Source organism: Pieris napi, chromosome 10 (genome assembly GCF_905475465.1).
Source record: "Pieris napi chromosome 10, ilPieNapi1.2, whole genome shotgun sequence".
NCBI lineage: Eukaryota > Metazoa > Arthropoda > Insecta > Lepidoptera > Pieridae > Pieris > Pieris napi.
In genome coordinates, this window is record NC_062243.1 from 6082993 (window position 1) to 6097809 (window position 14817).

The 14817-nt window shown below is 29.1% G+C and overlaps 1 protein-coding gene across 1 annotated transcript in view; it reads left to right on the plus strand.

Moving 5' to 3' along the window:
• Positions 1–326: 326 nt before the first annotated feature.
• LOC125053315 overlaps positions 327–14817 on the plus strand; it is a 48315-nt gene continuing 33824 nt past the window's right edge. Inside the window, exon 1 of the mRNA XM_047654635.1 lies at positions 327–507. The gene's annotated coding sequence lies outside the window, so the exon portion shown is untranslated. The remainder of the gene's footprint in view (positions 508–14817) is intronic.

Genomic DNA, 14817 nt, shown 5'->3' on the forward strand with positions numbered 1-14817 from the left:
TAATCCCAAATGTAATATAAATTTAAACCGTACACCGGCGGTGAAACCTATATAATAACATTCATCTAACCCCAAAGAAGTGAATAGATCAACGATGAAGTAAGAAAAATGCAATGAACTTTATCGCTATGATGAACTTGACTATAAAGGCTATCTTAAAAGCCACAACCAAACTAACAATCTTGCAGAAGGGCACTTCAGCAAAAAAAAACTTATGCCTATAGCTTCCGTATCATAAGGGTTGATAATATTATGTTATAGATTCCACCCTAAAGATACACCCCTCTCGCTCCCGCGTTGAATGAGCAATCGCCAGTGCGTTTTGATTCCCTCTGTTGACAGGACGTAGCGCGCACCGTCGTTCTCGTGTTCGAAATTTAAATTCACGCGGGATGTGTCATGATACAGATTAAATATTTTTGCATAATCTGTGGTGTGTGTGTGAAATGATTAGGAAAGGAATTTAAGTGGACCGGTGATGTGCGTTTAGTTATTTGGAATTATAAGGTAAATATTTTCAAAATTACTTTGGTTATAAATCTAGTATAATAAAAAATATTAATCTAATTCAGTTAAAATGATTTAACTTTTAGTTTGAATAAAAAGTTGGCTAGGTAATTGTTGGAATACTTTAATGCGGTCAACCCGACGGACATCTTAAATAAATTAATGAAATGGATTAGTTTAATATTTATGCTGTTGTTCACTAAAAGTAAAGTCTATAATAGAACCTGTAAAATTAATTTTAACTTAAATTGAAAATTACATACGTAAGTTCTAGTTTATAAATTAAAAATGCACCAAAATAATTTTTTATATGAACTACTAACTTAATGCAAAAAATGGTAACATTAAATCAAGATTTTACTATGGACATCTATTTTCCATAAATAAAATTAGTAATTTTAAATATATAGCCAACAATTTTTTAAATATTAATTTTTAATTTATCAAATGATCGCAACTTGGTAACAATATAAAAAAATAATATTCTTGCGGTAATGTCAATCATTTAGGTTTAAATATTTCTGTATAGATACCGCCTCGTGCCGCTGAAGAGATTATGTAAATTATTAGTGAATTAAAAAAAAAACTGGCAACTCTAACATGATCAATCCTAGCTGGGAAGTCAGTGATTCTATTTTCTGTGTAATCATTTGAATTTTGTAAAAAGCTAATACGACAACGAAGAACATGAAGAACATACTAACAATTTATAAACACGCCGCGTAGCTTTTACTGCAAAACTAAATAGCACCATACAACTAAATATTTACCATAGACAATATTAAAGGTAAAACCTAGCTTACAATGAAATCTCGGCTCAGCAATGCCACTTAATCGGGTCGAGCATTCGTTTAATTAACTTAGTTATAAGGCGTCCTGATTTATCCCTACGTGTTGGAACAGCAGAACATCCCTCTATCCTTGTTTTTTTATGTGAATTTGATAGAGATAGTATACTTTATCTACGCCTTAATATCTTAATAGGAATTAATTGTCAAAAATTCTTATATTACTATTTTAAAAGATCCATAACGTTTTTGGTTTTAAAACGTAGACGGATGAGAAAGTTATTTTAACAATTAACCAATTAACTTAATAAAAAGGGATTTCATTTAACTTCCAAAAGTAAAATTAAGAACTTTAAAGTTCACTGGATTCTTGGTTTATAAGTCGAGTGACTCATAACTCATGGAATGGTTACCAAGTAATAAAAAAGCGGCTTTTCCGGTTTGGATAAATAAATAATTAACAAAAATTTAATAAAAAATCCTATTCCAAGGATCAACCGATAATCTAAGCTTATCTGTCCGTATACTGCTAGTAATTAATAGGATAGCGGAAGGGGAGTGGTTTTTCAATTACCTTCATTTAATTAAAGGGTATCTAGAAAATGCCTTGCCCGCATGCGGTGAAAAAGACGGGTGATAAAAACAACATCTTACTGGCATAGTTAAACGTTATTTTAACTAAATATACTTAATAAAATTACAAAATCAATTAAAGGTTACCAAACCAATAATATACGTACCAGAAAATACGATTTAAAAAGCAAACATTAAAATAGCTAAAACTATACTGTAATTAACCTCTTTAATAATTCTACAAATAAACGTGTTCATTCTTCTCATCCTTTCGATACAATTACCCTTTTTACTATCATTATAATTGCATAATAATTAAACTTTTCAGTTTCAGTTATGAAAGAAACTTTTAAAGAAAACACTTTTTTACCGGATTGTAGTTATGTATTATTATAAATTTACAATTATTTTACATAATTTTAATTTTTTCCGACGTTTCGCGTGCTTTACAGCGTGCGTGGTCACGGTGTAATAATACATAACTTCAATCCGGTAAAAAAGTTTTTTCTTTAAATGTGTAAAAGTTATGTCAATAAAAGACAATACTATGATATAAACTTTCACTTAACAAGGTAAAAGCTAGTGAAACATATTGTGCAGTTAAATAAAAAGATGTACCCATTGACGTATGAAAAGATTCTTTAAAGTTTAATATAAAAATGGCCGCTCGCTTACTCTTGAATATTACAAGTATCTTTAATTCTTAAAATGTTTTCTTACACGAGAAGTATGTGTCAAATATGCATAGCCGTTGGGGTTTCCAGACCAACGCTTATTTATTTTAAAGTAGCTGTTGCCTGTGACTATAACTCCTTGGAATAAACATTAGTCCACTATTGTTTGGTTTAAATTTTGTAGTAAATTCTCCAATACGTTTCGTACTCAGTCGTCCATTAAAATATAATCACAGATTATTAACCAACACTATCAATATTTAAAGAATATAACCCTGAAATGAAATTTAATTCTTGATGGGTTAAGAACTGATTTAAAGCCAGTGGATGATACTTTTCAACTATAAGTAGGGTTGTCAATTATTTCTTATCGATTGCAATATGAAGGGTTATGCAATACTGTAAATATCTAAGTGTCAATTAGGAATGGTAATAATGCTCTCAACATTGTAGGAATCTGAAAGATTTTCTATTTTCCTTTATTGGCTTTTTGCAAGTGGAGTATCAATTTATAAAGTTATCTTTATATTAATTGTTATTTTTTGTTATAGATACATAACAGTTTTATGTTCTTTATACTTTCAAAGAAATATATTATATTGTTATAATGTATATATATATAAAATATATAGTAACGGAGTATTTTTATTTTTAATTATAATATACCTTAAAATCAATAGAAATTACCACAAGATGCATTAAATTATTAAATAAAAATCATTTGTATTATTTAGTCTTTTACTAAAATGATAATTTTATTTATTCCAATACGGAGTATGGAGTCATAACTCGTTAGACGATCCTTATGGTTCTGAATGGTTACCAAACCGAATTTTATTATGTAAAGAGTTTGACAATATTATATACACTTTTATTGATATAGGTGAATAAACCATCGACTTATAAGCGACTAAACACGTCGTGGCAATTAGATTTTTCATGAAATTTTTACGTAATACCCTGAAAACTATCCAGCTGATTAAAACCTTTATTGGATTAATGCGTTGCAAATCCGAATCATTTGATACTTCGAACATCTAGATCTGACATAAGAGCTATGCTTTAACAGACACATAGATTGCTCCTTTGTTTTTTTCTAAGGGAATTAAATTATTCTACACTATTTTAAAAGGAGTCCACCTTACCTTTGCTGTCAACAGCAACGCTAAAATTGTATGCCACGATTATTGGAATGATAGCTGCTCCAGTACAGAATTTAAGAGTAGGTCAAAATGCAAATCAAATCGATAAGCGATCTTATTTTTTATATTTTAATATATAAAAACGAACAAACTTTTACATTATACTCGCAACAAATGTACAAGATATTGTGCAACACCAGAACGCAGTTCATTTATTCACACAACACTTGAAAACAGCATATTATTTTGCTGTTTTGTTCTAATGAAAACTCATACTGCACATTTTCATTTAGTAAAAACGTACTTTAATATACGCTCCGCTACTTTAATGAGTTATTGTGAAGTGTGCACTAATTGACTTTCAAAGTCGCCTTCACTATTAGTCGTTTTGTAATATTTTTAATTGTATCCGTTATAGGGGATTCGCTAGTAGCGATAAAATTTGTTAGTCTTACGTCGTAACTAATATATTATACGGTTACTTAAGGTCTGTAGATGAATAACGTAACAATAACTGGGTGGATTCCTTAAAAATAAATCAAAATACAATTTAGATTAAGTATTGGTTTTTCAAAGAGCAAAGATTGAACTATGTTAGTTTGGAAGCTCAATCTAAATCATTTTTTTGAAAAAAATACTATTTATTAAATATTGCACAAAAACCTTATTAATCATCAAGTCGTGGAATAGTGACGGATCTGACAAATAGTAAACTTTACAGGGCAGCCATTTCAAAATAATGTAATCATGTTAGTTTTTCTCATAACTATTTTAATTCATATTCAGTTATTATGAAAATTGGCATACAAGCAAACAAAAGGGTTTGTTTTGAAACAAAATAAAAATTATAACATTAAATTACACAGTTTTCTTGAAAAATCACATCTTTCTATCAAATCTGTCACTTTACCGACTGATTAATTTGAACTTTAAAACATATGGATTTTTTTTTAATATAGTATCCAGATAAATGATAAAAAGTGGATTTCGGATTTTTTTCAAATCCGACATCGTTCTACTATCATGACGAAATTCAAGCTACAGATGTTGGAGCTTTGCGAGAACAAATTAAAAAAATTACGCCTAGAACTGTAAACCTCCTTTGGGGTTTTTTAAAGTCGGTTTAATGTTCTGTCCTGTCCTTGACGATTTAGTATTAGTTAAAAGAATTGAGTTAAACTATAAAGTAAAACTAGATTTCTCAATATATTAAACACTTTATAAGTGTAATGGTACTGATAATCCTTGTATACTGTAATTATCTGATGAATATTTTTTAAATCAGTATTTTAATACGAAAAATGCATTTGTTTAGAGAACAAGCAGTTTAATAGTATTTGTTAATAAATTATCTAGTTACCAGGGATTCTGCAAAGCAAACTTACTGAATCATTGTTTGAAACACATTCAGGAAAATAGACAAGCGAATTCTTTCCCTCCATTACTTAGTCGCGGGTCATTGATTTTTGGCGGTTTGGAATGTTTTTTCCTTTTCCAGTCACCGGAAGCTTTATTTATTGAACAATTTTAAAAGTCGAACGTTTGAACTTTTCAATGAATTTCTTGTAACAAATTCGATTTATTTTGTTTCGTTTTTGCCCCTTAAGATGCGAAAATCATCAGTTCTTGTAAAGCTCTGCTATAAACCTTATTTGATCTTCTATAAAACTTATAAAATTTCATATAAATTTTATTTCAGAAAATAAATGATACTAATGCAAAGCCATAACTTGAGCTTTTTTTAGTGAAATAGTTTGATATAAAGTGTTAAGACCGATGTTAAATGTTGATGTCGAACTTAATTATTTTGAAACCCAACGTTTTAATGGTTTACTCGCGTACAAGCATCTATATTCTAGATATTTTGAGATTCTTTTTATAAAAAAACATTTTATATTTTACTAATTACAATTATATCACTAGGTAGCATATTATTATTGAAAACGGGAATTAATGAAACATTATACAGAAATCAGTTATTTCAGCTGTTAGCTGAAATGTTGAAAATATATACGCTGGAATGTGAAATTTGACAACATTAATGAAATTCAACTAATTATCAAATATAATAACAGTGGCCGATACTACATTAATTATTAATTACACAATTGGAGAACTCTTTGACATTTGTGAAAAATTTACGTTTATCTATTAATAAGTTTTAAAACAATGTATGTTTTAAGTCAACTTTTTTAAGGTTTTAAAATATTTAAAGCCATTTTAGTTTTTTGTTAATGTAACACGGGTATGGGGTTTATATTTCGGTAAATACACATCGGTGTTGAGCAAAGAAAAGAGAAGTTAGATTACATGCATATGTATTACCTACTAATACCTACTTTATATATAAGAAACAGAATATATAAGAATTACTACAATAACTACCCCTTCTAATCAAACTAAATTATTTTTAAACATGATGTTATAGCATGACCTAAATATTTTTATTTTAATATTTACAGAATACATGTTATCGAGAATAATTACATAATATTTCTCAGACGCGTCTTTTTGTACATATTAAAATAATTTAAATAAATTTTTAAACCTATTATAGTATGAGTTTACCAAATAAGTAAACATAAAAAGCTAAATATTTTCGCTGTTCATGTTAAAGGAAACTCGTTAAAATGAACGAGCCAAGTCTGTCACATTTGATACCACTCTCTCCGGAAGACGTCGAAGCTAAACAAATTCAAATATACTTAAATCCGAGTTTGGTATATAGACATTGACAATGTGGGGAACTTGGAAAATGTATTGCAAAAAGGAAATTTTATATAAAATAAAGTTGTCTTAATATTTTGGAACGCAACTGGTGACTTGAGCGTTGACTCTCATCCCTGAGATCGTAGGTTCAAATCCGGCGTGAACCAGTTGATTTTTCGGTCGGGAAATCGCCTTAGACCTAAAAAGTCGACGGCATATGTCGCCACAGAAGGCTGACCTACTTGTCTAGAAAAAAAACAAATCATTACAGATAGAGAAATCTGAGGTCAAGGTTTTGTAGTGCCGTGTTTTGTTTTAATGATACAAATATCGCAAATCAGGCTAAGAGAAAAATTGGTAAAATTTCTGAACATATTATATTGTATCACATCTATACTACTATTATTATTATCCCTGAGTACCATAGGCATTTTTTTTAATGTTTAAAGTTTAGGTTAGACAGGTAAAGGTTTTTCATGCAAAAATTATTGTAATTATACTTTACTAAATACTTCATGTCGACTTTATAATAAAGATTTATTGGTCTCTGTGTTGGTACATATTTTCTGAACATTTTTATACCTTATACTTATCGAGATAAATTCTACGTTTAATAATTAGGTCTTAATTTTAAACATTTTTATTTGACAGAGTTCTTTTAATTTTTGTAAATAATAAAAATAAAATAAAATTTGTGAATTAACTATTATTCCAAGAAATAGTTCTAAAAATAATTATAGCGTAATTCTTATAAATGACGCGGAAAATGTATTGGACATGTTCCCCTAATAGCTACATGCTGATATCAAAGCTTCAATTATGGCAAGTGACAAATTGTCTACGACATAGACAAGATAGGTGACGCGTCTGACATTAAAGAACAACGAATCATGATAATGAATGCGTTGATATGATTTGGTCTATTCCTTTTTCTTACATTTATAAATAACAATAATACAATTAATTAAATATGTTTATAAAACGTTATATATATCATTGTAATCAACGTTCTAAAATAAAACAATTACTATTAAAAATAAGTATTTGGGAGGCAAAAATTATTAGTGAATTATCATTATCATATTATTTTTTATTACAAAATAACATAATGTTGCTAGTAATTTTTAATTGGCTCTCATACTTAACGCATGTTCATCTTACGCATAAGCACACATGTTTAGTAGCATTATTTTGTGAAATTCATACACTACTATATTTATTAATTATTCACACTTGAAAACCACTTCGCATACGTTTCACAGATCTCGCTTGAATTTGTATGACCAAATAAAACTATCCCAACCAAAAAATATAGAAGTAATGTATCAAGGCGCACAAATATTTAATAAATTGCCATCCAGTAAAAGAAATAAAACCTATTTACAAAAATAATGAAATACTCACGTAACGTATATGATGAATAAATATGTATTTACAAAACATCAAAAAAGTCACTTCTAACATTTATCTGTGAACGAGCGTCTAAGAAATTATTACTATTCATTAGTCACAGAACGCCTGTTGTAACATCGATGTGACCTACCTGCACTTTTGTAAAAAATATTGTACATATTGTTAGCATCTAATATTTTTTATTTTATATAGCTTATTTTTAAATTATTTCATAACACGATGTACATTACTAACCTACTCTAAAATTTCTCATTAGGTGAATGTAATTCTTTGAGAACTAAAGTATCTTTGAACCGAAACCATGCCTTACCTAGTTATAGTTACTTACCAGGTACTTCTTGCGAGCACCTAAGTAAAAGACCTCAAAATTCTCAGCACAACGCTTACCACCATTTCTCGCTGTTGTTAACTCTCTTGGCCCTATATCAAAAGAAAAATTACATTTTATATTTTTTTTACTCAACACCCAATTAAATAAAGCATCGTTTCATAATCTGTCACTGTTACAGGCTATAAATTATATATATATTGTTATATGCAAAAATAAAACAATATATTGTCTATCTTAAAAAAGTTCAAATTAAATTTAACTTAACTAAATTTGATTTCGATATTTTGAAAATTGTCATATTATATATTAGTAGTAATATAAATTATGTTAAACCATAAACAAAAATATCGTTGAAAATCACGTGACTTATAACCTAGGTTATTCAAAGACATATTTTTGTCTAGGAATATAATTAGCAAAACAAATATTAATTGCATCTGTTCTATCGATTATTCAGAAGTACTAACAAACAGCTCTAACAAGCGACCACAACTGACGGGCTGACGGTTCACGTTAATCAATACAGAAGTTGAATCAAATTTCAAACAGAAACATGAATGCAACGATTGTTATTTCTGATCAAACTTTAAAGGAAGCATTAAATGTCTTTGACTGAAACTATCGTTCTTATAAAATGTGCCAAACTTTATAAGGTACATAGTGCAGTGAAATCGACGTTATATTATTTCTACAAACGTCTGATGATTTTTTGAAGTGAAAACTTCTTTAGCGTTGGCGTTGTACACTTTTTTTGGAATGGGTAAAAAATTATAAACTCGCGTCAGGACACGTGACCTGATCGAAAATTCGTAAGACGGATGGAGAGTAGACAGCTGGCGCGGCGTATTTAATGTAATATAAATTGTCATGTTTGTGTACGATAGCGCAATAAATAAATATTGTATTCTACCACATAAATGATAGTACTTTTATGCTGATAATTAAAGCAATTCGTGCAAAATTATTCCCTAACCATTCCAAAATATTCTAAATGCACAACGTTAATATTTAAGTTTTCACTTCTGCCGGCACTCCCGGAGTGCAATCCATTGTTTTTTTTTTACATGTTTTGGTATAATTTAGATGGATCCTAAAACGAGTACACCATCTGATATCATATTGTTAAATAAAATATTTATTTAGATTAAACTTCTTGAGTAACGCAAAATTATTACATTGTTAGCAAATAACGCTTTTGGTGATTTACAGTCATGGTCAACGAGTCTGTCACATCAAGTTAACAATTTGATATTAGTGCTTAGAGCATGAAATGTTGCTATAATAGTCGTGAAATATATAGTTTAATATAATAATAAATTAGTGTTTAATATTATTCAATTCGAAACTCGGACTTCTATTTATTTGTGTACCTAAAAATACTTATAATAATTTCTTCAGCCTCCAAGATATAAAATATGTTTATTCTATTAGTTTATTTACTATTTACTAACATAACTTATATCTCTCTTCATGAATATCAAAAGTAATTCATGAAGTAAGCAGAGAAAATAAAATGTTAATCGTTATACTGAGTCTTCATTGCTTTTTTAATAATACAAGAACATCGCTTGGTACGAAATGCAAGCTTGTATATTTTAAAAAATCTAATTTGGTAATATCAGTCTATGTAATCAGCTGAATGTGTCGCGAAACCGATTGTAATCTCCTCGGTTTTGTAATGAAAATGGAAGTCTGGCGCCGTCAGCTGTTTTAATTATATGAAAGACGAGTTTTTAATTTTATTAACAATTACTTTAATTCAGGCCTATGATTTTTTAAAAACAACATTAAGATGTTTTACTACTTCGACTACCGACTTTAGGGCGTTATATCCATAGAACTAACACATCATAATATATATATATATGTAGGCTTTATGGATCCAATCGTCATAGTTGAAACTCAATGTGTTATTGACGTTTTTTTTAAATATATATAAATATAAATAATAATTCATAATTATATAAATATAAACAAAAATATAAATTTGCGTCATTATTTATTTTAACAATAACTGAATCCATAACCGCCGAGCATGTATGGTGAATGTCATGAAAGTTGATGAAGAGAGAAAGGTATATCAGAACCATAGTAAGGGTAGATCCGTGACCCTTTCGATATAAATGCGTGAATATATAAATAAACCAAATAACTGAATGTAAAAATTTCTATAACGTCACTGCCACAAGTATTTTTTCAATGGACGTGAAATCTAGACTATAAAATATTTGGAGCACAGAGCATCGAATTTGTTTAGCGACCCTTTTTTGTTTGCGCAAAATTTTGTGCTTTACATTGTTTATTTTATATGATAACAGTTTTCGAATATTTTACGGATAAAAATTCGCTTGAATTGAAATTGTATTTTCGTTTCTATTGAATAAAGATGATGGATGAAAAGAACTTAGGTATTTTTAAAGCGTTCTGCAGTCGTCGTAGCTATTTTAATAATTAAATCCTAGAAGCTTGTAACTTATTAAAGTATAACTACTTCGTCTGGAGGACAAAAAAGCAATGAGTCGTATCCATAAACGTAACAATAATTGTTAAATAAATAAATAGTGATAATAAATATGGCCGATGTGAACTTATTTGATAAAATTATAATTACCCATTAAAACATGTCATTAACAGCCATTGACCACACCAAAGAGCTTATATATTGTGTAACGCGAAACATTCGCTCAAACAATAGTAATAATAATAAGGAATTTGACAAGATTTTAAAACCATTTCTCATGATTTATTAGTGACTATAGAAACTACACAGATTTTTAAGTATTCTTTCTTTCTTATAATCATTGTTTTTAATTTATTTTATTATTATTAATTACTTGATATGTCATGTGGAACATGGTGTAATGGTTGCAGCTCCTTACAAACGTTGTGTAAAACAAAAAAGGTTGTCATACGGAATTCAGTAATTCAGTTCGTCTCTAGGACACTGCTATTAGGGTGCTCTATTCCTCTTTGGTAACATTAATTCTTGAATCAGTTGCGTCGTATCTCCTTATTAAAAATACTATTGGCTAATGATGGTCGGTAGGTTCCGTACAATTATCACCGCTCCCTTAAACAGCGTAATTTTTTACGTAATATGATAGAAAAATGAAGTTACCGAAGATAAACGAATAAACAGAAAGCTTTTGCTAATGATAAATTTAAAATATGTTTTAATTGTTTAAAAACTCAACAATACCTTTTGTTAAAATTATGGTTGTTATGTTGTAAATTAATAAATAAATGTTGACATCCATTTGACAAACCTGTGACCGGTTTGTAGCACACGACTACTCTATGACGATTTTTATAGCGATGCTTTTATTCATCGCTATAAAAATTAGTTTCACTGGCAAATAGATTCTTCTTATTTCGATTTCTTATTTGTTATTTTAACACTGCATTTTCGTGGTTTGTACTTATGTGTTATAGAAAATTAGAACTGGCTGCTTTCCAAAAATTTAAGGGCATAAAATAGTAAATATAGTGAACGTTAGAATCACTTTACTTGGCATGTTCCTTCTGTCGGCTTCCTAGGTTCCAACTTAATTTACGCTAAGAGCCACCAGAAAACGTCTCGAGGTTAACTTGTATTCCTAGAAGTTTATTAACCCAGTATTCTAAATTCATTCTATTATATTTTTAGATAATCGTGTAAAGGAATTATGAAAATAAAAAAGATTACGTGTGTACTAGGTGTACACACGTAAAAGGTGAAACTTCTTTATGACCTTATTTTTCGAAAAATGATCTACTATATGCAACTTAACGAAATTGGTTAAATAAAGTTTAACAAAAGGCTTTTATTATCATAGACATGAATACAAATACAATTATTTCATTTTACCTTATTACTACTAAGATTATTACAGAATTTCATTAATTGTAATATAATTATTACTATCATTGTTATCATTATTAAATATTTTTGTTATTAATGGCTTCGAATCTCTTCGGATCAACCGTGGTAGGGACAAGAAAAAGATGGCGCGTAACCGAAAAACGTGACGATTTGCTACAAAATTTACGCCGATAAAGAAGTTTGACTTCAAAAAGCAACATGGCGCGTAACCGAAAAATGTGACGCGTAGCGAAAAAATGTTACACTAAATTTTTTTCCAACCCCGATAAAGAAGTTTCACTTATAAAATAGAAGTTTTTATCCACAATATTTAAACAAATTGATATCAACTTCAAAGGATTTAATGAAAATGTAATCCATATAAGGGTAATAAATTAACTATTAGTATTATAACCTGGAATTAGTTAAATTTAATGATAGTGGCAATTAATAAATTACATTATCCACATTAACCCAGATAGCATTGGTCACAAATCGTAATTAGTTTAATTTATCATGAGACATGATCCCATGATTTGTCTGAATGTCGAATTTATATATTCCATTAACTTTTACATAATACTAGATAAAAAAAACATACCCAGTTCAATAGTTATTATAACAAACAAGTATTATTTAACCTAAGTAAGGACTATACGGAAGAGAAGAGACATCCGTTTCTCGACTTGGGAGAACTTCTAACTTAAAAATAAAATGATAAAAATGCGATAAACTAAGCAACAAGGTTTAAATAAATAAAAACCTTCGTCGCTTTAACTCTAGTAAAACCGAAGAGCACAGCTTACAAAGACTAAAAGTACACATGATTATTGCAAAAATCGAGTAATATTACAGGTATTTAATATTGTCTGGCCAAACCTTACCTTGTTGTTATTAAAAATATTCTATAGAATTTTCTCTAGTTTATTGCTATTACAAAATTTAAAATTCCACCTACGTAAAATTTGGTTGATAAAATATACAATTTTGTGAATTAATGTATGGTATTTCAGGCACATTTTAGCAATTATTCAAACTGATTTATCTAAAGTATTCTTGTATCAAATTAGAGATAGCAAGGAACGTGAATTTTAATTAAAAAGTAGCTTTTTAAATAAAAAAAATAAGTAAATTTTAAGTAAAAACGTGAAGTGGAGTCTAGTTTAAAAAAAAATACCATTAAATATACTATATATCAATCGGTCAAATTATTAATCTAGAAATTCAATAAATATACCAAGCTTGTTTTTACCATATGCGTGTGTTAAATAGATTATGAATGAGACTGAGTCTTATACTGAAAATGATTCGTTTAATATAATCAGAACTACCTTTTTTCGATATAATGCAAACAAGCCTACGGGCAGTCACCGCAGCCCATAAAAACCCATTTTTAGCGGGTGCGTTGCCGGCCTATGAGGGCGGAGTTAGAGTAACTTTTAACAGCTCGGCTTGACTTTATTGTATTTTAAAAATAATTCAACTTTTCTAGTAGTCGCCTTGAAGCCCACTTATAAGAAAGAAGTATCGCAACGAAGCTGGAACAAATCGCTAGTCGTACTATAAGCGTAGGCGTTGCAGAAAGGCTGTACGTTCACAAATTTTCATGCGAGTCACGTTTACTACGTGACGCCAATAATAAGCCTCAAAAGCCGCGTAAATTGGAAAATTTTCAAAACTTTTGATAACAGTTTCGCAACAAGTGTACGAATTGAGATTAAATTTTTTATTGGTATTAAATTAAAGCTCTTTGACATTTAGGTAGAGATAAGATTGTTTAAGTTTATATTTTTATTACGCGAGTATTACTCTACCCAAACACCTTATGCAAGCAGAAATATCCGATTTGTAAAGCATGCAGACAGTAGACAATTGAAGGTATTGTAAATATATTTAAATGAAAAACTTCTAATGTTTCACAGGGTTTGAATACTAAGTAACAATGAATTTACGGTTGCAGTTATGCAAGTGCAAGCTAACATCCCGTAGGCAGACTATGCCTTGTGAAAATCTAACAATTTTTAATTAATATAGTATAAATTTTACCTACATACAACCGGGTCAATCACTTTAAGAAATTAGCTAGTAACCTCTTTGTACATTTTTTTGCTATCGAAACGAGATGGTGTTAAACAGATACTTAAAGTTTTTATGAATTGTTATTGGTCAGAGGGTGAACATTTACTTATTGATAGTAGTAAGTATAGTAGTAGTAAGCAAAATAAACTTTCGAACACATAATAAAACACTTAGAATCATGAACCTATTACATGTACCCAAAGTAAACACAAATTATAGAGGGAGCAACTTTATGGTTAGAGCGGCGAACAAATTTAATAACTTAAAGATTGACATTGATATGTTCGCTGAGAGTGTGGTGACAGCAAGGAAAGCTTTAACACAAAATTATTTCAACAATGATGAATGAAATGCATTGAGATTCTGTTTTTTTCTTTTTTGTATTACAAACTAAAAATATTTGGCATGTTTACCTTCTTGTTGTAAAAAAAAAATCTATATGTAACTCAGTAATTGGCCCATAATGATATATATATATATATATATATATATACATATATTTCTGTATTGTGCCTTGAATCTTCTGAATAAATAAATAAATAAATATTATTTGCCTATCCTCTTCATCCTGAAAACGCCGTACTTGGAAATTTAGCCCAAAAGCTAGGTTTGATCGGGGAGAAGGTGAATTTCAAGCTTTGTTATATTCGACCTACGCCTCTGCTCGGAATTGAATTTCCAAACTCAAAACAGTCTTCTCAATCTATTGCGTATATATACATAGTTTGTCATAATGACCTTGGTGATAACAAGTTTTTGG